The sequence below is a fragment of the Corythoichthys intestinalis genome, chromosome 2 (genome assembly GCF_030265065.1).
Source record: "Corythoichthys intestinalis isolate RoL2023-P3 chromosome 2, ASM3026506v1, whole genome shotgun sequence".
Classification (NCBI taxonomy): Eukaryota; Metazoa; Chordata; class Actinopteri; order Syngnathiformes; family Syngnathidae; genus Corythoichthys; species Corythoichthys intestinalis.
In genome coordinates this window covers 24,501,532-24,528,685 of record NC_080396.1, presented here as the reverse complement: position 1 = coordinate 24,528,685, position 27,154 = coordinate 24,501,532, and the positions used below count along the sequence as shown (strand labels likewise).

Below are 27,154 nucleotides of genomic sequence, written 5' to 3'. Positions count from 1 at the left end.
ATACTGTATTCAACAATTGTACATGCAGTCTAAACATTAAGTTTATAAAAATGTATTGTAAGCAATAAGAATTCAAGTATGAACATTTATAACAGCGTGTATGACTTGAACAATGTACATTGTCAAAATCAATATGCCTGTGCAAACATGTAATTGTAACACAAATGACTTGCAGCTTGAACAGTACACTTCAAAAAGACAACTTATTGTTAATGGCTGCTGTGACATAATTATTAAATACAAGTGTTTACTTTATGGTTTAAGGGTCCCCCCCCCCCCCCCCCCCCCAGTGCATTTTTTAATAAATGCACGCACAATAAAAATAGCTGGGGCCATTTCTCGGTCATTATAAGTTTTGCCGTTGGATTGTACTTTATGCTGAATGCTTTACCATCACAAAAGCTATCAGAGGAATCACACACAGACAGATACAAAATAACGCCACATAGTAATTGCTAGATGCAGTCCGTGCCCAATCCATTCATTAAGTTCAGCCGTTTCGACAAGGTTAGAGCCGTTATCCGACTCCATAACGTTCATTTGTAGCGTTAGCCGCTAGCTAGCGTTAGCCTGGCTACCAGTCGAAAGCACTGAAAGCACCATCTCCGGAAATTGTGAGAACAAAGGAGGACAGCGGGTGAAAGCCCGTCTGGATGCCACCAAGAGTCTACTAAATGTCGGTTGAAAGTTTGGTGAACCTCCCTTAAGCCACACTCCATCACGTTTTGCTTGTAGCGTTAGCTGCTAGCGTTAGCTTACCGGGCTTTTGTTTGATTGGCTTCCTGATGATCACGTGACTCCCTACGTAAGCACATTCACTGCTTTCTTAAAGGGGAATGAACATAGACGAACAACAAAGAATCAAAGCGGGATGAAAAGACTATTTTCTTGTTTTATTAATTTACCGAATTTACCGACATGGTCAAAATTACGTCGGTCATCGTTAAGAATTTCGGTGACGGTAAATTTTCGGTTTACCGCCCTGCTCTACTAGGGGTGTTATATATCTCGATATTACGTCACACAATTCTTGCTATTGATTAAAAATCCGTGTGTATCAATCCTTATATGTGCGTTTTGGGTGGAAATAAACAATTCAGTGGCTGCATTTCTACTCTCGTCCAGTAGTTGGCAGTGCGCTGCAGCATTGCCTTGCAGTCTGCTGAACTAACAACAACATTAGACTAATCCGAGTAGAGATTTGTGAATGTCTCTACACTAAAAAAGAGAAAATGTTATAATGTACACCATTTGTTGTTCAAACATAAAACAACATTTTTTTTTTTTTTTTACTTGAGTGTTGGATGAGGTTTCAGGAATAAATGGATATAAATGGACTGGTAACACTTTACAATAAGGATCCCTTAATTAACATTAGTTTATGCATTTTTAGACAATAACTCATTTTTAAGTAACATGACAAAAATTTATTTAATCCCTTATCCAACATTTATATATATACATTAAATAACATGAGTTAATGCATTAAGTTAATGCATTAGTTAATGCATTTAAGACAATAACTAATGTTTAAGTAACATTACAATAATTCATATAATCCATTATTTAACATTTAGTAATATATTAATTAACATTAGTTATTGCATTAGTTAATGCATAACCAGACAGTAACTAATAAATTGGTAAAATTAAAAAAAAAAAAAAAAAAAAAAAAAAAAGGCCTATATGGGGTTAGGGTTTGTTAACTCAAGCATTTATAATTTCTTAGTTAAGGGACACATGTGGTACACTTTACAATAAGGGTCCAAAAAGCATTTAGTAATGGTTAATAAAGGTTGGGGGGGGGGACTTAAGCATTTATAATTTCTTAGTTAAGGGACACATGTGCTACACTTTGCAATAAGGGTCCAAAAATCATTCAGTAATGGTTAATTAAGGTTAAGTAATACTTATGAGGTACGTTCATGTGAAATAATACCATACTTAAAGTTTGGTCATAATATATAATATATACCGTATAATACATTACTTATCATTAATTCACATATACATTAGTGCATTAATAAATAGTTATTAATGTATACTGGTACTAGTAATTGAAGTTATTTTAAAATGAGAATGATTGCTCTGTGAGTCCTTGGATGCTGCTAACCTAACCTTTAGTATCTCACCCAACATTACGGTCCCCAGACGGGCTTTCTCCCGCTCTCCTCAGTAATTCCATCTCCCATAGCGTATCTTAAAGTTGCTCCAGTTAAAAAGTTTGTTGTTGGTTCTCGGGATCCAGTTGACGGTCCTCCGCAAGGCGAGCCAGCGCCTCCAGCCCCAGCCTCTCACCCGCCCCCGGGTAGACTGATGTCTCGATTTATGTCCATCAACGTACAGTAAGTGTGGCTGTAAGGCACATCCACTTATTTTCCCTTGCCTAACAGCGTTTTCCACCTGTAAACAAGCGAACAAAAAACTTGTAATGCTTGCATTTATATGTGTTGACATAATTGTGCCTTTTACACGTACTGATTAGCAACAGGCTAGCAGCAAATACAGTAGTTGTAGTAAATAATATTAAAGATCATCATAATGGCAATAATCGTCGTAATAACTATCATTGGCAACAAGTCGTTTCATGCTCAAGATTTTAGCTTTAGTATTTTATGAACACCGGACACATGAAAATGTAGGGATAGGAAGAACATACCTTACATAATACAGCGACAACATGGTTACCAAAACACCCTGTCTTTGTGGTGGCACAGGCTTGGTTCCACATCTGCCTTCATGAATATGTTGTCCTGCTGTGGCGTGATGATGGCAGATGGATGTGGTATTTCCAAATTGTCTTTATTAAGGGATTTTGATGAGTAATGTTACTCAAGCTCCAATGTAGTGTTGGATGGAGAAATTCTAAAACAGAAGTTGCTAGCAGACATAGGAAGTAAAGTGGAAGCGCCTCGGAAACCTGTCTATACTGGCCCCAGTTTGCCAATTGTAAGTTGATGCCACTTGATGTTTATCAACTTTTCTTGAATGCTTCTTAAAGACTATATGTTTTTTATGGAGATAGCTTATGAAAAAAACAGCGTTGGGAATTATTGTAACACTGTATGTGCTGTGTGCATCTTTATGGATGAATTCATGAACCTTACTCGAGATGAGAAATCTGTGCCTTCCTACCACCCTTCCAGGAACTAATAAATACATTTGCTAGTTTGTCTATTGCAACCTCTCTGCTGAAACTTAAATTGGAAAGATTGCAAAAATTCCCATGACACAGTAATTGCATTATTATCCTTGTGGGACCTCGTGATCTTTTGGCAGGCCAGAATCTGATTGATTTTCACATACAAAACTTTAATTCATTAGCTGCTTTATTAGTGGGTTTTAGGTGCTTGTTCAGGTCCTTATTTCTTAATGGTAGATTCAAAATTCAGGGAAGTTACATTCACTGTACTTCGATTATAATGTATAAATAATGTGCAATATATACTGTATATATTAAAATATGTGAAATGTCTTTCTCAAAAATAAAAGCGTAATATTATAATGTTATTTTTAAAAAAAATTAATTAAAAATACACCCTGTGTGTCCTTGCTATTATATTTTGCTTGTATAATATGCTTCAATATTATAAAAATTTTCTTAGCCAGTGAAAAGGCGAAAAAAAAATAACGGTTACATAACATAACCTCTGATCTGCTTGCACGTCCATATATACATTGATACCTCGGTATACGATTGCATCGACATACAGTCCTTTCGACATCCGATGTAAAATTTGACTTGTCATTTGTCTCGACATAAGACATATTTTATTATTTTCCTGTGTTGTTTTCTTCAACATGGATCTCAGGAAGGTTAGTGCAGGTGGGGGAAAGAAAGAAAAAAGGTGACGCTTACCATTGAAAGTAAGATGGAAATGATAGAAAAATATGAAAGTGGTGTGTGTGTGAAGTGGCTGGACAATATGGCTGAAATATGTCTACGACCTCGACGATCCTCAAGCAGATGTACTGTATCCCCCTCTAATCGCCCAGCTATGTCCCTTCATTTCCGTTCGCCAGTCTCTGGGTGACAATGAATCAGAAATTAAAAGGTGTTTTATTATTATTGTAACATCGGCAAGAAAGTCACCAACTTCGTTAAGTTTTAATAATTTATTTCAGAAGTTCGAACGACTCAACACAGCTACTGTCCGCCTTAGCCGACGCCAACAGCAACATTAAAAAAAGTAAAAACTTCACACTCTTCCTCACCTCTCTCTCGTCAGTCACATGGTGCAATCAGGAACAGCATGCAACACACAACCGTCACATTACAACCTGATTCGTGACATTATTATTGTTATTATTAATATTATTACATCCCGATTTGTATTTATAGTTTATTTGTTTTGCTATGTGTAAATTGCTTTTTGTTATTGTACCTGCAATATTTATTCAGGATTTAGCGTAGGTTTTTGGGCTGTTGAACGAACTAATAGAATTATAACGTATTCCTATGGGAAAATTCGCTCAACGTACGATGATTTCGACTTACGAACCAGGTCCTGGAACTAATTAAATTCGTATGTGGAGGTACCACTGTACTATTAATATACTTTGCATGCTTTGACCTCTCGGTCAGGGAAATAATTTTCTTGAGAAAATTTTGATTGTAAAGGTCTCCCCCGGTAGAGACACTCTTGTAAAGACTAGTCTGCTGCATTTAAAGCAGACATGTCCAAAGTCTGGCCCGGGCGCCAAATGCGGCCCGTGGTCAAATTTCATCCGGCCCCCAGCCTCTGTCATAAGATCAATAATGTCTGGCCCGCACACAGACTTAATAAATTGGTCAGCAGTACTGCTACCAGCTTACACACTAAATGCTGCTCCTCATTTACCCACTAAAAGGCGGCAGCACTCTAAGCAACATTACCCCGTGTGACCCTTTACTCCCAATATTCTAAGATAGCAACAATCAACAAAAAAAAAAAGAAAGTTGATTTCGACGGCCGACACTTCAAGGATATGTGGAAATTGGACTATTTCTTCACTAAAATACGCAATAGTTGTGTCTGCCTCATTTGCAAAGAGACAGTCGGTGTTTTTAAAGAGTTCATTGTGAGGCGATATTACCAAACAAGACACGCTGACATGTACGACAAGATTAGAGGAAAGATACGTAGCGAGAAATTGAAGCAACATGAAGCTAGTTTAATTTTACAGCAGCAGTATTTCACAAGAGCCCGACAGTCAAAAGAGAACGCCACAAAGGCTAGTGGCGAGATTGTTGAAATTATTAATTAAAAAAAAAAATAAAGCAAATGTGACTCACAGAATGGCTTGCTAAACTTTGCCTAAATATATTGTTCTACGTAAAGAACGTTAGCCAAGGTTGGCCCCCCACATTTTTACCACACCAAATCTGGCCCCCTTTGCAAAAAGTTTGGACACCCCTGCTCTAATCCCATTCATATTTGTGTCTGTTGGCAGAGCGAAAACCTATGATAGCACAATAAATGATAATCATTCTATACATTATTTTGCGGTCACGGTGTATCAGCTTCACAAAAAGAAATGCAAAACAAACCATTCGGTGTTTCCCACACGATCTGTTGCCGGTGTTTCATCAGTCCATCATCGTTTAACTTGTTGAACAGTTGCTGTGGCAACTCATTGTGTTTAAGTGAGAGGATTTGAATAGACTCAGTCAATGAAGTGCTGTCTTGGAACTGAAAGGCTCTCTGTGCGTACCGCGCGGGCGGGGGGATAAGGAAACGCGCGCTGGAATGAATGTGGTTGTTTGGCGACGTTCGAGGCAGCCGTATGTGTTGTGCTCGCGGCAATAAACGCCACATGTTAAAAGTGATCCAGAGCAGTTTGTAATTTCCACATGTCACTCCAAGAGTCACAGCCAAGGGAGGTAACAGAAACATTTAATAAAGGCAAGGCAAATTTATTTATATAGCACAATTCAACACAAGGCAATTCAAAGTGCTTTACATCACATGAAGATCATAAAAATCACATTTAAATCAACACAACGTAGAAACGAAGACAAAAGATCGCATTGAATCACAGAATAAAAATAAATAAATAAAATAAAAATAAAACAAAAACTACTACTAATAATAATAATTGAAATCAGCAATGGAGATAAAAACAAGAGGAATAGAAAGCAGGTAGATTGAAATATATAGACAGTTATAGATATGCAGTGCTAAACAAAAGCGTTTTTAGCGCTGATTTAAAAGAGCTAACAGTTTGAGCATACTTCAGACGTTCGGGTAACTTGTTCCAGAGGTGAGGAGCATAATAACTAAATGCTGCCTCACCCTGCATGGTTCTTGTTCTTGGAACATGCAGAAGACCGGTTCCAGACGACCTTAGGGGTCTAGATGTCTCATAGGACTCTAACAAGTCAAGCATGTATTTTGGTCCAAGGCCATTAAGTGTTTTGTAAGACGAGCAGTAGTATTTTATAGTCTATCCTTTGACTTACTGGAAGCCAGTGTAGCGATTTCAAAACTGGTGTAATGTGGTCCAGCTTCCTTGTATTTGTGAGGACTCTGGCTGCAGCATTCTGTACCAGCTGGAACTTCCTGACTGATTTTTTATCAAGACCTGTAAATATACCGTTGCAATAGTCCAATCTGCTGAAAATGAATGCATGCATAAGTTTTTCCATGTCTTGTTGAGTCAGAAGCCCCTTAATTCTGGTTATATTTTTTAGGTGGTAATAAGCGGATTTAGTGACGGACTTTAAATGGCTATCAAATTTTAGGTCTGAGTCAATTATTACGGCAAGGTTTCTGACTTGATTTGTAGCTGTAAGTGACATTGTGCTAAGTTGGCTGCTTATCTTTGACCTTTCCTTTTTTGGCCCAAAAATGATCACCTCTGTCTTCTGCACATTTAACTGGAGAAAATTCTGGCACATCCATTCATTGATTTGATGAATGCATTTGCTCAGGGTGACTAAGGGACTATAATCATATGGGGACACAGAAATGTACAGTTGTGTGTCATCTGCATAGGCGTGATAGGAGATGTCATACTGTTCCATTATCTGAGCTAACGGAAGCATATAGATATTAAATAAGAGTGGTCCAAGAACTGACCCTTGAGGGACTCCACACGTGAATTTGGTTCGTTCTGACTGATGGTTTCCGATTGACACAAAGAAATCCCTATCATGTAAATAGGATGTGAACCACTGAAGAATAGTGCCAGTAAGCCCTACCCACTGTTCCAATCTGCTGAGTAGTATGTTGTGATCAACCGTGTCAAATGCGGCGCTGAGATCCAATAGTAGCAGAACAGATGATTTACCTGCATCGGTATTCCGACGAATATCATTTAGGACTTTGATAAGCACAGTCTCGGTGCTGTGTTGTGGTCGAAATCCAGACTGAAATGAGTTAAAAAGATTGTTTTGCATCATATAATTCTGGATCTGTTCGAACACAACCCTTTCGATAATTTTCCCCTGGAATGTCAGATTTGATATTGGCCTGTAATTACTAATGGTTGAGGCATCCAGATTAGGTTTTTTTAGGAGAGGTTTTATTACTGCAGTTGTTAAAGTCTGAGGAAACTCTCCTGTTTGGAGAGAAGTATTTATAATCTGAAGCATGTCTGGGGCTATGCAATGAAAAACAGTTTTGAAAAAGTTTGAAGGAAGGATGTCAAGGCAGCATGTTGTGGGCTTTAATTTCGACACAATTTCTGTTAAAGTGGCATAGTCCAAGAGGCTAAACTGTCTAAGATTGACGTGGGGGACATTTTGGGAGGCATTTAGTGTAACATTTGTTAATCTGGAGTTGCACACAGTCTGTCTAATCTTTAGTACTTTGTGTGTAAAGAATGCTGCGAAATTATTACAGGACACCTCAGATGCCAATTCCTGAGGTATTGATGCTTGTGGGTTTGTCAGTTTGTCAACAACAGAAAATAGTGTGCGGGTATTGTTAGTGTTTCTACTAATGATCTCTGAAAAATATGACTGTCTAGCATTTTTCAGTTCCTGGTTGTATTTGCGAAGACTGTCTTTGTAGATATCATAAAAAACTAGGAGTTTGTTTTTTCGCCATCTGCGTTCTGCTCGTCTACAAACTTGCTTTTGTTTTATAGCTAGTATGGCATTTCTCCAGGGTGACCTCTTCTTTCTTGACAAAGATTTTCTTTTGTTATGTACTTCCTTAATCTAAGTACATGTAAGGCTGAGACTTGAATGGAACAACACTTCTTTATTCAGTGTGCTTCTCAGCCTATATGTCAGAGACATAACTGTAATACCACGCCCACAGGAAGTGCACACTATGGCAACAGCAGTGTGACATAAATATGTCACATCTCCTCCCGTATCATAATTAGTACATTTGAAGTGCTTAAAAACCATTTAATAAGAATAGATAAATACATAAAAATGTATTTATACATACACTGTATACAGTGGGGAGAACAAGTATTTGATACACTGCCAATGGGTTTTCCCATTGACTGTGTATCAAATACTTGTTCTCCCCACTGTATGTACATAATACATATTCATATATATATATATGTATATGTATATGTAAATATATACACCTTTTTTTTTTTTAATTAAGCTTTAGGGAAAAATGTGAAAAAAATGTCTTTTTTGTATCTCTTTCAAATGCTATACATTGCACACACACACACACACACAAAATTTGGGGTGGTGCTCTACTTCGCGGTTATTCACTTATCACTGTGGGTTCTAGTCCCCATAACTGCGAAAAATGAGGGATCACTGTAGTGGTGTTAGTTGCATTCATTTTATTGTGAGGATACAGTATAAGGTCCTGCTCTTTGCCTGTGACCCTTGAGATGACTTGGGGAGAGTTTTTGTGACATCCAGGCAGCCGATGACATTTAAGTGAAGCAGCCAGATAGAACTGATGGCATCCTCAGACAACAACTGCTGCTTTCGATCCTTCACAAGATGGCCCAATGAAAATGCAATGAACACTCTTAAATTGTGTGATTTACTGTGAAGATTTTTAATACCACACATAAATCATGAGTTTGCTTCTTAAATAATTAATCATGTAATAACATGGGAGAGTGATTTCCATATGGTTCATATATTTTTATTGTACAATGATAAATTCTTATATAAGCAGGGAACAGTCACAGCCTCTCAAGGTAGCCTCCAATGCCTTTTTCCCTATTTAAGTGACTAAACATGTTGACCTCTTCATTTCTGATGTGACTGCCTTTTTCCCTTGTCCCCCATCTTTCGGCCTGCTCAAATAATAACACAGAGCGGAGGGAGCGTTCAGCACGGGTTCTTCTGGTTATATTTAGAAATGAACAGATGCAGCGCGCTGGAGCGGAACGTGCCGCCTCTGCTCTTCTTGTATGCCTGCATGCATGAGTGAGTGTGGGTGTCTTTCTGACAATTTCGTCATACCAGTGTTCCCATTATGCACTGCCGCTTCTGAGTCAGCAGTCCAGCGGTGAGGAAATGGGTTGAAAGTGGCCAGTAACTGGTCTAGATTGTGAAAAAACAAAAGAACTTGTAAAATACTCTCTCAAAAAAGTAGGATGCGCAACAAATATCATCACCAGTCTTCATCAAAAAGACATGTTTTATTCCTAAAAGTATACAACATTTCAGAAGTTTTGTAACACTATGTACAGTTTCACGTACAATATCATTGCACGCAAACCTGGGGGTGTTGTGTTTTCATTAAAATGTCTTTTACAATAACATTAACTGAAAAAATGGTGAAATATACCATCAAAAACAAAAAATACTATAAAAAAAAAAAAAAAAAAAAAAAAAAATCAACTGATCTGAACTTAGCATCACTGTCTGATTTTATTCTTTTGAGAGCCTTCATTTTCCCAGCTTTATATGCATACAGCATGTCAAGTACATACAGTGCCTTGCAAAAGTATTCGGCCCCCTTGAACCTTGCAACCTTTCGCCACATTTCAGGCTTCAAACATAAAGATATAAAATTTTAATTTTTTGTCAAGAATCAACAACAAGTGGGACACAATCGTGAAGTGGAACAAAATTTATTGGATAATTTAAACTTTTTTAACAAATAAAAAACTGAAAAGTGGGGCGTGCAATATTATTCGGCCCCCTTGCGTTAATACTTTGTAGCGCCACATTTTGCTCCAATTACAGCTGCAAGTCGCTTGCGGTATGTTTCTATCAGTTTTGCACATTGAGAGACTGACATTCTTGCCCATTCTTCCTTGCAAAACAGCTCGAGCTCAGTGAGGTTGGATGGAGAGTGTTTGTGAACAGCAGTCATCAGCGCTTTCCACAGATTCTCGATTGGATTCAGGTCTGGACTTTGACTTGGCCATTCTAACATCTGGATACGTTTATTTTTTAACCATCCCATTGTAGATTTGGCTTTATGTTTTGGATCATTGTCCTGTTGGAAGATAAATCTCCGTCCCAGTCTCAGGTCTTGTGCAGATACCAACAGGTTTTCTTCCAGAATGTTCCTGTTTTTGGCTGCATCCATCTTCCCGTCAATTTGATCTTCCCTGTCCCTGCTGAAGAAAAGCAGGCCCAAACCATGATGCTGCCACCGCCATGTTTGACAGTGGGGATGGTGTGTTCAGGGTGATGAGCTGTGTTGCTTTTACGCCAAACATATCGTTTTGCATTATGGCCAAGAAGTTCAATTTTGGTTTCATCTGACCAGAGCACCTTCTTCCACATGTTTGGTGTGTCTCCCAGGTGGCTTGTGGCAAACTTTAAACGAGACTTTTTATGGATATCTTTGAGAAATGGCTTTCTTCTTGCCACTCTTCCATAAAGGCCAGATTTGTGCAGTGTACGACTGATTGTTGTCCTATGGACAGACTCTCCCACCTCAGCTGTAGATCTCTGCAGTTCATCCAGAGTGATCATGGGCCTCTTGGCTGCATCTCTGATCAGTTTTCTCCTTGTTTGAGAAGAAAGTTTGGAAGGACGGCCGGGTCTTGGTAGATTTGCAGTGGTCTGATGCTCCTTCCATTTCAATATGATGGCTTGCACAGTGCTCCTTGAGATGTATAAAGCTTGGGAAATCTTTTTGTATCCAAATCCGGCTTTAAACTTCTCCACAAAAGTATCTCGGACCTGCCTGGTGTGTTCTTTGGTTTTCATAATGCTCTCTGCACTTTAAACAGAACCCTGAGACTATCACAGAGCAGGTGCATTTATACGGAGACTTGATTACACACAGGTGGATTCTATTTATCATCATCGGTCATTTAGGACAACATTGGATCATTCAGAGATCCTCACTGAACTTCTGGAGTGAGTTTGCTGCACTGAAAGTAAAGGTGCCGAATAATATTGCACGCCCCACTTTTCAGTTTTTTATTTGTTAAAAAAGTTTAAATTATCCAATAAATGTTGTTCCACTTCACGATTGTGTCCCACTTGTTGTTGATTCTTGACAAAAAAATTAAATCTCATATCTTTATGTTTGAAGCCTGAAATGTGGCGAAAGGTTGCAAGATTCAAGGGGGCCGAATACTTTTGCAAGGCACTGTATACAATGCTAAATAATGAAATGCTAAATTGCTTAATTCAGTGACCCTGCTTTTAACTCATTCATATTTTAAAAAGTCCTAAGAAATAGTGACCATGTGAGGAAAAAAAATGAAAATGACCACATGAATATAATTTTACAAGTAGAAAAAGAATTTGGCACTCATTTAAGGCATTTATTCAAATTAGTTGAATGAAGGCTGGTCAGGCGCGAGGCGGACGACACTCAGTGAAAGCACCAGGTCCAGAGTTCGACGGGAGCTTGTAATTTGAGTTAATTTAATGTGAGCCTGGGAGCAGGACAGCAAATACACAAGGATTACTCAAAGCAACCGACTTTAAAACCAGCCAAGTTGATCGGGTGACAAGATGGGGCGTCCACTGGCTTTTAAAGGTAGCTGATGGTGATTGCCGGCACCTCTGGCCACTCTGCCCGTCGTACATTCAACCTGCAATTAGATGAAAACATGCACCCTGTCCCCTGCCCAAGGTGTGACAAGTCTCAAGAGAGAGGGGCAGAGGCCCTAACAACCTGTATTTTACCATTTCATAATTATTCTGTCCAAAACAATATATCGGGGAAAGCCCACTTTTGTCCCAGCAATTCTTGGTGTAATATCCTAACCGTAATTGATGATCATGCCTAGATTTCTCGTGCCGCGCTAGTACATGTTGACAGAATGATATAACGGTCACACGCCAACAACAAAATAGAAAGTCTATGGGTGACATGCTAGCACAGGGGTCCCCTATTGCCGCGCCATGGACCGGTTCCGGTCCGTGGCGCATTTGCTACCGGGCCGCATGGAAATAATAATTTATTAACGACTGCATTCTGGCCAAATTAACTTTGGCATGTTCCCCTGAACACACCAATGTCCCTGTTTACTCTAGATATAATACTAAAATAATAATGTCATCATAGAAATAATGTCATCATAGAAATCCATTGATGGGACTGCTAGCAGTACATCTTGTTTTGTATATCTTATGTGCGCTTATCCTCAACAATGATGTATGACGTAGGGCAGGCGCATAACATTTGTTCCCGGAAATAATTAGCCCGCACACTAGAATGGCTGAAAAACAAACGTCTTTGGACAGATTTTTTGTACAGGGAAAAGGGAATCTGATGAGGCTACAACCTCGAAGAAAACGAAATCTATGCTACTTCCCAATCACTAAAGACCCACGAACTGCGAAGGAGTGGATTTGTGACCCGTATGTGAATAAACCGAGTGATTCGAGCATGTCTGTGCAACAGGAATATCAGCTTGTACAGATCGCAAATCACGGCGACCTTAACCATACATTTGAGACAACAACTCTACCGAGGTTCTGGATTAAAGTCATTTCAGAATATGCTGACATCGCTATGAGAGCACTGAAACGAACGAAACAAGCTCAGGCCTCCCACTGATTCAGCGGGTGAGTTTTATTATTTTATTTATCATTTAGTATTTTCCCTGCACTTAACACGATGGTGCTAAAAACAAATGTTATTTTTTATTTGCTGTATTTTTCTGCCGCACATTGCCGGTGTTCTGACAAATTTGGCATGCGCATAACGTTAAAAATGACCGCGAATGCAGTGATTCCAAAGTACACACTACAAACTTTCCTTAAAGAAAGGAATATTAACTTACTGTACGTTTGCCATGTTAGCTGCACACAACAACTGCACGCAGCTCCCATACTTAACGAGTTTGCCGTGTCGTTAAGCATTAATTTACGCCATTTTCGTGTTGCACATGTATGTTTATGATGTAAATAGTTTTTTAGCACCGTTGGATAACATTCAGAGTCCAATTGAATATAAGATGGCTTTTTTCACCGCCACAAAAGCTTAGGGAGCAACATTTTATAAGGGTGCAAAATTTGACAGAACACCGGTCGGTGAAAAAAAGACCCAAATCACACCGGTCCGTGGTGCAAAAAAGGTTGGGGACCCATGTGCTAGCAGACTTCAAGAATCTACAGATCATTCTGCTGGTGACATTGTCTTCTGTTTGGAGATTGTCTAGTAGGCAGGGCAAATGAGGCTGAGAAAGGAAAACTAATGAGAATCTACAGTGTATTACAAAAGCGAGTACACCCCTCACATTTTTGCAGATATTTAAGTATATCGTTTCATGGGAAAACACTAACGAAATGACACTTTGACACAATGAAAAGTAGTCTGTGTGCAGGTTATATAGTAGGGTTAATTTATTTTCCCCTCAAAATAACTCAAAATATAGCCATTAATATCTAAACCCCTGGCAACAAAAGGGATTACTACACCCCTTAGAAAGTACCTACATCCCTAATTGTCCAAATTGAGTACTGCTTGTCATTTTTCCTCCAAAATGTCATGTGACTCATTACAGGAGTGCTGTCAGCATTGCTGCAGAGATTGAAGAGGTGGGGGGTCAGCTTGTTAGTGCTCAGACCATACGCCGCACTCTACGTCAAATTGGTACATGGCTGTCACCCCAGGAGAAAGCCTCTTCTGAAGATGGTACACAAGAAATCCTGCAAATAGTTTGCTAATGACATTTCAACAAAGCACATAGATTACTAGAACCATTTCCTATGGTCTCATGAGACGGGCACAAAAAATCTTTTTTTTTTCTTGGAACATTTTTTTTGGGGGGGTATACATTAACATTGAATGTAGAGCTGAAACGAATACTCGAGCAACTCGAGTAACTCGAGTTTAAAAACTGATCCGAGTAATTTTATTCACCCGAGTAATCGTTTATTTTGACAGCTCTAAGCATCACGTTTCGCTCGTACTACTTTTAATGCGGGACACCGCGCTGACGTCACGTGCGTAGAGGAAGAAGCAATAAAAAAATATGAAAACATTTCCGCAGCCGACAGCCGCTCCAAACTACGCTGACGTTGCTAAAAACTAGCCCGCATGATGTTAAGTTGGTAGCAGGTAGCATCTGATGAGTCTCATAGAGATCACATGAATGTTGAACTAGATGCAATATGATAGACTCGGCCGCGTCTGGGCAGCGTTAATAAACAGCGGCCATCTTAGGGCAGTAGAGCGCTAAGCGCTAATAAAGAGCGCTAAGCGCTAATAAATAAGATTAACGTTACTGTCTGATTCACTAGCTCACGTAACGTTAGCCCTGCGGAGGGCTAGGTTTCTATTAATTATGACCACTTTCGATGCGTGGCTAACGTGTCTTACATACAGGCTTTAACATAACATAGCTTTGTGGAGTGATAAGGGTATAAAAAATAAAAACTCAATAATGCTAACTATCAATTTTAGCTTTGTAGTCATTGCTGGATAAAACACCAAGTAGCACTGGTCCCAATGTGCTCCAATACAGCCTGTATCATACATTTATTTTGAACACTGCAAAAACACAAAATCCTATCAGGACTTACAGTTTAGAGTAGAGTAAAACTTAACTAGAACTAAAAATGGCTTGACACGAATAGAAATTCAATTGAAACACGTGGGGAAAAATCCTAACTTTTAAGTGATGTGTGTTATCAAGCGTAATGGCATTTTTAGGTATAAATATATATATTTTTAATAAGATCTAAAGGTTTTTTGAGTGAAAGCAGTGAATTTGTCTTTTTTTAAAAAATTCTAGTTACATCTGAGATGCAATTGTTGGCTGTTTTCAACAATATACATCGAAAATAAAGACATTGATTGACTTAAAATGGTTCAAGATTAGATGAAATGTCTTGTTTTCTCATTTATATTTATAATTGCTCTTCACCTAAAAATATATTTGTTTTATCCGATTACTCGATTAATCGATATAATTTTCAGTCGATTACTCGATTACTAAAATATTCGATAGCTGCAGCCCTAATTGAATGTAAAGAAATCAACTTCTAGTGTGTGTGAGCCACCAGGAGGCAGTATAATACATTAATGAAGGCCAGGAATGATACAAAATTGAATAACATCTGGAAATAACTAAGTAAGCTCCTGTAATATTAATTGAGGTTTGCTGAGGATAAAGAATATGCCTTTGAGTATGCCTTGAACTGATTCTGTAAACTGCATTTTTTTTTAGTTGTTGTTGTTTTTGATTTTCTTTCTTTCTTTTTTTTTCTTTTCTTTTTTTTAAATTAAATTAGGGAGTTGGGATAATAGTGCAACATTATTAGGACACATTTGTGGAACTGAGAATAAAATACTGTATAAAGTGAGTAGGGAAAACATTTGTCTTTTTGTGTCATTTGGGAATTTTCTGTACATGATGCTGCAAGCCCACTGATCCAGGATTTGGATCAGAACCAGATGAAAGCAGCTCTGAGCGCAGTTGTTTATAATTAGAGAAATAGAGAGAAGCTGGCTTTCAACTCTCTGTGATTGTTATTTTTTCCTCTCCAATCCCTCATCACTGCCATCATACGGATAGCAGAAGCAACCTGGCAAATTTAATTTTAAAATGGGAAGAAGCTTGATAATTTGCATCATTTTGCCTATAACAGTGGAGACGTGACAAGGAGTTGAATTATGACAAGAGAATGTTCGCTTTATGTTGGATGAACATTTTTTCTGTATTATCTGGCTTTGCCAAAAAGGCAAAGACCAGATAAATATCTCTGACAGGCAGGATAGACCAGGAAATGCCAATGACTAAAACCTCTTGAGCATCCACTCTATAAAACATCTTCGTACATCATACAGAGTGAGGATTGGATTACTAGTTGTCAATTGGATCCCTGTGGACGTTCACCCCTTTCAGACAATTCAACCCTGTCCTGTTGGATAGTATTGAGTTAAACACTTGCTTTAGTAACCGGAGACTGGCAGGATGTCCTGAGACCTACAGGAAGCTACTGAAACAATTGAATTTACTGTTTAAGCAGACACCATTTCCACTTCCTTGTCTCAGTCACCCAACGGGAAATAAAATATTTTGTCCACTATAGGAAATAACATAATTTGGTGATTATTTGGAGTTTTAGTCCAGTTGATTGCGCTGCACCATCATGGGAGGAGCAAAAAGATTTACTGAAGTCACATTTTAAAAACTATTTTGTCAATGGCGACTGGCCACTGGGGGGCAGGAGCCCATAATAAGTGCACTTGGCTCCTCTCCTGTGCTGGTTTGCTCATGGTTGCTGTGGTAACGGGCTCTGCAGGAAGCTGACTGTGAGTGGTGCTGCTGCGAGAAAGAGAGGGCAGTGTTGAGTTGGATGACGGCTGCTGAATGCCAATGAGCAGCTGAGCTTAGCTACACTACACACAACAAGCACACTGACACGGACCAGTGCGTAACTCATCCTTTACATGTTGTTTCTTGAATTTGCGGGATGATCAAACAACATCCCCCTTTCAATGCAGAATAGGAAAATTACTATCCTATTAATATCCAGCAACATGATTCATAGGTGTGTTGCAGTGATTGATGATGATGGCAGATGTGGTGTGGTACTACAAGCTATGTGTGTCAAGCAGCTGCTATCTTGTTTGTTTCAGCTATCATGCTATTTTACAAGTCTAATCACATGCAGCGAAATGTCTCAGAAATCCTTGTATGATGTCTCCACAGGGATGCACAGGCGAAAGTGGCAATCACCCTCTCATGGGATATTTGAACGGGTACACTCCATCCTTCTGTCCCAAAATGAGACAGGGATGCATAACTAGATTTAAGGTTATGTAATGCTGACTGCAGGCATGGAGGATGGTATAATCCACTCTTATTTGGGTTAAACCCATCTCTCCCATTCACTCTTTGTGAGGGGACAGCGGCCTCACATCGTTCGAGTTGAGGAGCAACAATCTCTGTCACACAGTCTTTTAGCCGCCAGTTCCGTAAACGTCTCGGTTCCAAGGGAAAGAGCTCTGCGTCTCTTTGGACTCAAGGGAGTTTCAGTCTGTCCCGATGGGAGTTCTTTCATTGTTATCATTGTTTATCCAAGCTCATAAACGATGCACATCATTGTGAATGTCCTACTAGACACCTTAGTAATTCTGATAATTTGCATTAGCAACTCAGATGTTTAACATTTAAGTTACAACATTTAAGTGAAAAATAAGTCTTCAAAGTAGGGATGCCCCGATAGCATATTTTTTGCATCCTACTCCGAGTCACCTGATTTTAAGAATCTGTAAATACTTTTTATATATATTTTTTTTAATCATAGGTTCCAAACATGTTACAGTACTGTACTGTTCACAGTACTTCCTCTTCTGCATTGCGGAGTATAAAACTTATATATTTTTGTTTGTTTTGGCAATGCTATTGTATTTCTGGATTATTTTGTTACTTTTTAGCCCTTAAAAAAATAATAATAAAAGACTGACACGGAGACGACACGGACATTAACTGGGTTGCGTCCTTGTATAATGTCCGGGACTTAACTGGGACACGGCATTTATGTAAGCACCCGGTTAATTCCTGGGTCATAGTGCGAAGACTAATGACATAAATATCATGGTGGACCGATCGTCATTTCCTCCTTTTTTGCTGTAAGACGAAAAGCGGTAAACATAACAGGGATTCCCCTACATTGAACAGATTGTGGCGCACCGCCACACCAAAATAAAATCCGCCACCCCTTGCAAATGAGATGTATTTTATTTATCTTTGTAATTATTTTTTAAAGGCCGTTTCAAACTAGCGGCAGCCGAGTGGGAGGAGTTCAGCGGAAACCTATTCAGTGTGTATTGTAATGTTCGTAACTATGTGGGGCCCCCTTTAGAGACAATCGTACTGGGGAGCTGTGACGCAAGGGGAACAAGTAGGAAGAATGAGAGAACGAGTGAGATAGTGAGAGATAGCGGTCTCATGTCGTGGCATCCCGCTGTTATTTTGTTACTGTTTTTCTTTATTATTGTTACCACGTTAAAGTGGGTAAGCCAATACAGACTTCTCTCCTTCTTCCCCATATCGGGGGCATTACAATAGTTTGGATCGGACTTTTCGGCAAAAGTGAGCGCTGGACTGTCTTGGACGGAAAGCAAAGTTTGACTGAATTTGCGCGGAGAGGCAGGGCCCAAAATAAGGCCTTGCTCTATTTTCAGAGCACCGGTCACAGTACAAGATTTATTAGTTCAAGCAGAGTAAAATGATACATATTAACGGTACAAGAAAGTCATTTCCGTGCCCATCGATTGGTAAGAAAAAGCTGTTTGTTACGAGTGACATGTCGTGTGGGCGCTCCCGTCAGGGGGTACATTACACGCGGAGTGGTTATTTTTCGGCACAACACCGGCGCGCCAACTTCGACAAGGAGGGGCAAGTGTACTTTATGTTTGCTATCAGACTTTCGGCTGACGGATATACGCAATTACGGCTGACGAAACTTAGATAAATGCGCTTTTTTTCAAATTTCGCGAGCTCTGGGACACTCGAAAAACGACTCATACCTCTCCTTGCTAAGTTAATGGTACCTCGATGTACGTTTGTGTGGAAATTTAGTTGATGAACAATGAAAAAAAACTATTCACCTTCTCACCGAATCGAGAAAACTCTTTACACGGCTATTAGAATTCCCCCCTAGTCCTTGAAATGGGTCCGTTGACAGAAGGACTGTTATTGTTGTGGTAATGTAGTACTTATAAGAGTCAAATAAAAAGAAAAGGACTACGACGGCAGCCTGTAACCTGCGGCTCTCTAGCACTGCTCTGGAGCTTCATTTTTTTTTTTTTTTCAAATGGAAAAAGATGGAGGAGGGAAATATAAATATTTTTTAAATAGGATTTCTAGGAGGACAAACATGACTCAAACATTCTTTGAATTCATTAATATTGTAATAAAGTTAAACTTGCGGTGGCATCGTACAACAGAGTAGTCACGTGGTACGTCATTCTCTATAGGATCCACTGCAGGGAAAATAAACATTTAATCATGAAGGCTAATTGTGTATTTCTAGCCAACTTCGTCATTTCAATAGTAGGCTAATATAGCTAGTATCGATACATACAGCCAATGTTGCTATCATTATAAGGCTTATACAAGGCTTTTAATTTTTTGCGGCTCCAGACATACTGTATCAGTTTTTTTGTTTTTTTGGGCGGGTCAAATATGGCTCTTTCAACATTTGGATTTTGCCAACCCTGAGTCACTACGAGATGTGAGTTGTACTATTGCTACGAGAAAAAAAGTCGTATTATTACGCAGGGTAACGTTGCTGTAATCAGCTACGCATTTTGCATACATGTACCGTAGCTGAGAGCTATGACATTAGCCTAGCTAATGAAATATTTCAAATATATCTTTGACATGGCTCTTCTTGGGGGAAAAAAATCATGGAAAAGAAATAAAATTCGCCGTGGCACGACGTGATGAGGCTGTCTGACTCCGATGCAGCCCACCACCACAGCTTCAAAAAATACTTGGTGAAACACTGCATCGCAATTACCTACATGGCAAACTGCAAAGATACCAAAATTAAATTGAAAACATAATGAAATTAAATTACTACCGGATCTTAGAGTCGAGGAAGAGGCAGTCCATCGTCCATCTTTGGAAATGAGCGGTTTATTTTTTGCCGATGCCGACAGAAAAATCATGTAATGTCTGGGTTATCAAATCCCGTCCCCCGCCCTCCCTGCACAGAGAGCGCTGAGTCGCCAACACAGGACAATTTTGAAAGTGTCCAACCCGGGAAACTCCTGGTACATCTCCCCATGTCTGAGAGCATGACACAGGTAAATCACATTACAAAGGAATTTAGCGGGATGTAAGTCTGAAAGGGGCTTTTGTCTCCAGTTTTGGTTTTTTTTTTAGTCGCGTAACAGTAACACCTCTCAGCATTAATGGTAAGTAAAGTATGTTGTTTTACTTTATTTCATTAATGGCGTACATGTTATGGATATTTACTTTGAGATTTAGGGGTAATTAAAGGGTTGATTCCGATTGACGCAGACATTCAGGTTACGTCGCCAGCTTTGGAACGGAACTCGTTCGTAACCCGGGGACTGCCTGTAAACTATATTTTTATTACACTCCAGTTGAGAGAAACAGCAACATTAAACACTCAAGAGAAGCGTGACTTTTTTTCAGCATTCTGCCAGTACTTGTCTTGTTCGACGCATGAGAAAACACTGAAACAAACTTTGCACATACGCTATGACTGGCTATCAGACACAGTCAAAGACAGACTAAACCCCGCAAATCTTTTGAACGGACTTTTAGGGTTTGTTCTCTTTTCAAAAACAAGTACTGTACACGCCAACACACTCACAAAAATGGCAGTTATTGTTCACTGATGCGCATATTATTCAACCGCATCCATGAATGTTTGTGAACTACAAATGCACTATAACCGGCAGGGTGAGTTGTGTTGCTTTTACGTCACATCCGTGCTTCTTTGATTGCTTCTTTTAGATTCAGACTGTGCTTGTTAGCTCCACCTCTAGTAAACATCATCATCATTCAATTTTGAAATCCAGCCCAAATGACAGAAGACCAGTCTAACATGCCATGTGTGGTAAAAGGCTGGCTCGACTGACTACCAGATTCTTGTCATTGACAAGAAGTATAACAACACTCAGAGACATGCTTTTTGTAGACAGCCAAAAAGAAGTTACCATCGACAACCATCGACTGTAAAAAAAAAAATTAAGATAGCAAGAAAGTTCTACTCCCACTAGCGTATGCAGCCATTTCTCTGCGAAGTGCTGCTTCACAGTGGCCATGTTGCTCACACATGCAACTTACGGAAGGCTGTTCTTTTTATAAATAAACTGTTATTTTTACCTATTTTTATACATTCTTGCATTGTTGAACAATGTATTTATCATAGTTTGTTTTTAACCACTTAGCATTGATTAGGAGTGATATCAAGAGTTTGATAAACAAGTTATGTTGTGTTGTAAGGCCTGAGTTATCTCAATATGTTTTTATTAACAGCCCCTTTTTAACTTTTCTCCATTTTATTGCTATTGCAATTATGTATCAGGTATTAAACCTGTCGCAATATGCAATGATTCCATTTATCGCTCAATAAATAAAAATGAAGGCGGCAATTTTTCCACTGCGATTTATCGCCTCGCGTGCACGTGCGTGTGTGCGCGCGTGCGGCAGACGTGCTATTAAAAGCTCGGATTCCTTGTTACCAACTATGCAAAATGCATCTTCGTTCCAGGTTCGGCAAAAAATAGCGCCAGAGCCAATCGTTCCCATTATATCCTATTGTTCAATGTATACCGGCTTCGTCAGTGCTTCGGATTGACTGCGGACCATCTCCGGCGTGCCGGTGTTGTTGACGTGTGGGCGCTCCCGTCAGGGGTGACATTTTACGCTATTTTTCGGCAAAGCACCGGATATTTACAGCGAAGTCCGCCAAAACATTGTACCGACTTGGATGCTACGAACAACCTCGCTTTGACAACGGACAGCTGAATGGACATTGAGTGGCAAATTAAGAGCGCTGTGCTTCAAACTCGTCCTGTTTATGAAAGTCGATTGTCATATGCTGGTGTTGTGCAGTAATGAGCAGACGTGAAGACTGTGGCGTTTGCTAACTTTTTTAATGCACGCACACACTAGATATCGTGAAATGGCAAACTAGATGTGCTACGTCCCATGCCATTGGCCAAATGAGCCCAAAGTGATTATGGGACACGTAGTCCATATACTACATTGATGAATTATAAACCGCCATGACTGAATGGAAGTTAAGAAGGCCAAATAAATCCATACCAGTGACAATAGATAATGCTGCAGATGGATTCAGACCACAAATAGGATGTCTTGCTCAATTAGTAAACCTAGCTGCTAAGAGCTGTAGCAATCAACAGTGTGCCCCCCCTCACTTTACAAACAGTAAAGATTGTTCTCAGCACTTTTATACAAAATTTCTTCAGATCAGTAAGAAGTAAGCACATAAATATTATGCACTAAAATGCATGTTTATATGATGGCAATTTAATTTTTGCTCGCTAGCACAAAAAACCCCGGAAACAAAATATACAATTGTTTTTTTTTTTTTCCAAAGCATTAAATGTATTGAATCGGTTCGAAAATTGTGTCCCCCGTATCGAAAATCGTACCAAACCGTGACTTAGCTGTATCGTTGCATCCCTATGGAACACCATAGCAGAAGCTTTGAGGGGAAAAGTTTTCATTTGCCTAAATGCTTAAGTTATTAAGTGCAATTTTATTTTTTTTCCTTGAAAAACACATTTTATTTATTCTGTGTTTCTGTGCGGTATTAATATTGTTGTCTTTTACTTAAGAGGCATGGTCTATTGTTTTTATTTGTGATTTCTTAAAAAGTATTTTGAATTTAAGAGTAAATATCATTAAATGAGTGTACTGGATCTATTAATATATACTGTATTCTCACTGTGTTATTGTAAATTCGTTTAAAAAAAGATGGGGGGGGCGCAATAATATCGCATATCGCAATAATTTATGCGATAAATTTAAAACACACTAAAATTTGTTATCGCGACAGGCCTAATCATGTTTGTTCTTTGTCTCTACTAAAATTCCACCAAAAATAATGTGACGTATACTCTAGTGCAAGGGTCGGGAACCTTTTTGGCCGAGAAAGCCATGAACACCACATTTTTTAAAATGTGATTCCGTGTGAGCCATACAATATGTTTAAAACTAAAAATACAAGTAATGTGTGCATTTTATGTAATTTAAACACTTTTAAAGTGCAATAAGTGTCTGAATTCTTTTTTCAATAAAATTGTTATGCTGTTGCTAATCAATTATGAGTAAGTCTTACTATTAATGCGACTTCTGGTGCTGTATGGTTTTGCTGATGGCTTTGTAGTCTGGTTGATACTTGGTTTGGTTAAGCTTCATACAGGCGTTGAGAAACTTAGGATGCGTCTCCAAGTTCAGGAAGCGCCACGAATCCCATTTTTCCCCACCACGCACGGAGCACCATCAGTGCACAGCTAAACCAGTTTATAACTCAGTAAAGGACTTTAACTCATTCACTCCCAGCCATTTTCACCAGTGCAACTCCCTTCGCTCCCGGCCGTTTTACTGGAATTTGACTGATTTTGCAAGGCCCACAGAAAATTCTGTTCTATTGTTCTATTGCTATATAAACATGGAACCCCACCAAAAGAAAGACCTTCTTCTTTCAGCAGGAAAAAAAAGTTAGTTAACTTCATATCTTTTTCCATTCTTTAGAAATCAGCATTAGAAAATAGCTTGAACAGTTTTCCAATTTCTGATAAAAAAGAAGAGAAATTGAGCTTTTTGTAAAACAGCTATTTTTTGCTTTTGTGACAGCATTTAGGGGGGGGGGGGGTACCTCACGGTTGCCTCCTCACCACAGGCCCCGCCATCCCTGCACCTTTTTTAAACGCACTACACACATCATACTCCACAGGAGAGCTCCGGCAAAGGGCGGTAGGACGGGCGGCTGGGCAGAAACTCCATGCTGCGGTCCCACTGCCCCAAGCCAAACTCTCCTATTTTAATGCATACATTGCACTACCCTCCCCTCACAATCCCATCACGGTGCTGAGTGATGGCTGCCAGCTGGGAACCTGGCAGCCACAGTATTAGGGTGGTAGGGTCCCACACTTTTTCCTTATGGCGTGGCTCCTGGGGTGTGGCCTCCCCTCTGCCTGGGCTGCCGGCCGCGGGAGTGGGGTGGGTGGGTTGGGGCTCCGATCTTGCATCGCCCCGTGGCAGTTCCTTGGCGTTCTTCTGCCTTCGGCTTCGCCTCTCTTCTCTGGCTGGACATCCGCCCTGCGCTCCGTCGCGGGTCGCTGGCTGGGCGCCAGTGTATCAGCGGGGTGTTGCCTGCACCGGCCGGGGACCCTGCCCTGCCTTGGGCTTGGTGGGCCGCTGGGGGTCCCGTGGCGTGCCGTGCCGGTTGGGGGGCTGCGGCACGTGGCCCGGGTGTGCGGGCGGGGGTAGACGTGGGGTTGATGGTGCATCCCCTCCTGCCATCCCTGAAGGCCGGTTGATGGGTGCGCGGGTGGCCCGGGGGACCACCCTGGATCCCGGAGCCTAGAGATGTCAGAAATGTAAAAGACGTATAAATACGTCTTTGGGGCACTGAAACAATTAAAAATAGAACGTATTTATACGTTTTTGGGAGCAAATGAGTGAATAAATCCTCCCTACTTGTTGTCCCTTTCATACTCAAAACCTTGCAATCACGCTGAACTGTGATAAATTGCTTACGTCTGTGGACTTATCCAAAGCGAAGAAAAAAAACAGTGCCGCATTTATGTCCTTCACTTGCGTTCTTCAATTTGATTTGACATCATGATTGTACGATCTATAACAGTTCTTGCCGACAGAGGCATGTCTTTTATCCGTTTAATTATCTTGTCATGATCCGAAAAGTCGTCAAAAACTCTCCACAAAGGTAAATTCCTCTGTCCATTCCTGCTGAAAAGTACGATACTCCTCGTCTTTTTTTTCTTTTAGCCATCTTCTCAAAATGGTTTCTAAAGTTAGCTTACAACGCGGGAAACAAAACTAAAAACGAGGGAAGTTTAGTACACCCACCTCGGCCGCTATTTTCGACAGCAAAATACAGCAACCCCACTTGAACAGTGTCTCTGCCTCATCTGCGTTGCCTAAGCGATTGATAGATAGATAAATAGATAGACACAACAACATGTATCTTTGTCACTTTCCCACTAAAATTGCTGCGAACCGGCCGGTTGTAGTATATGGACTACGTGTCCCTTGATCACCCTTGGCTCTCGCAGCCAATGGCATGGGACTTTGGGGGATCTAACGTAGCACATTTAGGTTGCTATTTGATGATATCTAGTCCGAATTGCGCGAGGGTTGTTGGAGCATTAAAAAAGTTAACATACGCCGCAGAAGTCACGTCTGCTCATTACTGCACAACACCAGCATATGACCGGTGACCTTCGCCGTTTCGTGCAATTTGTAATAATTATAGATTTGTCTGCGAGCCAGATGCAGCGGTCAACAGAGCTAGATCTGGCTCGCGATCCATAGGTTCCCAACCCCTCCTCTAGGGCATATATATGCGGTATATTTTCCTCGTCATTCTTCATTTTTTTGGCTGGTGACTCATACTTAGGTACAATATCGTCTGAAAAATAAGGTCATGTATGAATTGTAAATCACTGATTCTACACCCCCTAACACCTGTTTTAGATGCACTCTGGCTGTGTCTTTTTTCGTATTTCACAACCTAGCCTTTAAAGTGTAGATTTTTTATATCCACTGTACCATATTGAGTCTTAATTCAGTGGCAGTGAATGATCATTGCTAGCCCTCCCACTACATATGAATAACTAGTCTATCTACCTTTAGTAGGACCCAATGACTTATACTTCTGAGCTGCCTGCTTCTTTACAAAATGTGTACTTTTTCATCCAAAGAGACCCAAGTGGGGTCCAAACAGCGCACAAGCCCACCCAACACTGGAAAAGCACGTTAGTGCCTGTGTTATCTGTGATCCACGTGGTGTTAATACTCATAAATATTAAATATTTGATGACTTTCTCACTGATGGAGCCTGACACTCGCTGTGCATCGCTACAGGAAGTGGTTGTTCCTGACAGTGGTCCTTGTGGCAGGGAGCTTGTGTGAGCCAGCAATATTGATGTTATGCCCAACGAAAATACGTAAATTAATTTTTTTGTAAATATATATTTGTATAAACATACTGTTTATATATACACATATTTTTTTTCAAACACTACGTAATGTGTGTGTGTGTTTCTGTACAATCTGACTGCTGCTTGCCAAGCAGGGACCATAATGGTGCTCGTCAGCACTGGCTGGTTGCTAGGTAACAATTACCTGACTGTGCTTTACTTGCAGTGTGCTACACAGTTGTGCGTGTGTGTGTGTATGTGTGTGTTTGTGCAGCAAGAACGGAAAAATACAGCAAAGTCTAGGACCGAATGATGCTTTGTTTTCCCATTAGGTTAAGCTTTGTTTTTTATTTGTTGGTTGGTTTTTATCGTTTCATCACCTCTGAATCCAATATGATTTTCTCCCTGACTTAAATTTGTATAATAGCATTGTCTAATCAATTAATTTCTATTTATAGTCATGCAAGATTAAATTCTGACAAATCCATCTGCTACAACTTTCCATTATAATAACAGATGCCAGTTTGTGTGGGCCAATCGCATCATCGATTATATCACCCGTAAAATCTTTATTCTCTACTCAAAGAAGTGTCAAGTATGACATACTGCCATTCATATCTATTTGGTTTAAAGACTTTGTAAGGTTGTGTTAGTTCTCTATATATTACATAACATATTATTATCTAAAGTTTTTGGCTCAGTGTTTGGCTACAGTATATTATGTGCTATTTGTACTACTTGCTGTCAAGAAGTACAGAGTCAGAAGAAACTCTCCCTCTTTAATGAAAGGCCAAAATGAGGACAGCACCTCCCCTAAGAGAGGCTTGCCAGCTCCCCCAGACTTGGATGATAAATTTGGAGATCATTAAATGGCCCTAAATGAGACCCTGGCGTGAGAGCGAGCCCTGACCATCTGGCTCCATTGTGAGTGGCCGTGCCGTGTTCAGACACAGGCAGCAAGCATTATTGGTCACCTGTCATTGGATAGATGAGGCGAAGGCCTGATCATTTCAGCCAATGGGAGGCTATTATATAGTACTACCCAATCAGAGATTTTTTTGATCAATTACTACTCATGATCCTCTTTGTATTTCCTGTATTGGCTATTTTGTTAGAAAATCACTGTTTGTACAGTTTGTTTCTCGACAGCTCTTGTGCCATTTCTATTACTTAATGGAATAAAA

At 39.8% G+C, this 27,154-nt stretch overlaps 1 protein-coding gene across 10 annotated transcripts in view; it reads left to right on the top strand.

Annotated features, from left to right (window-relative positions):
- LOC130906756 (membrane-associated guanylate kinase, WW and PDZ domain-containing protein 1-like) overlaps window positions 1-27,154 on the top strand; it is a 183,678-nt gene that overhangs the window by 22,707 nt on the left and 133,817 nt on the right. The gene's annotated exons all lie outside the window — the stretch shown is intronic.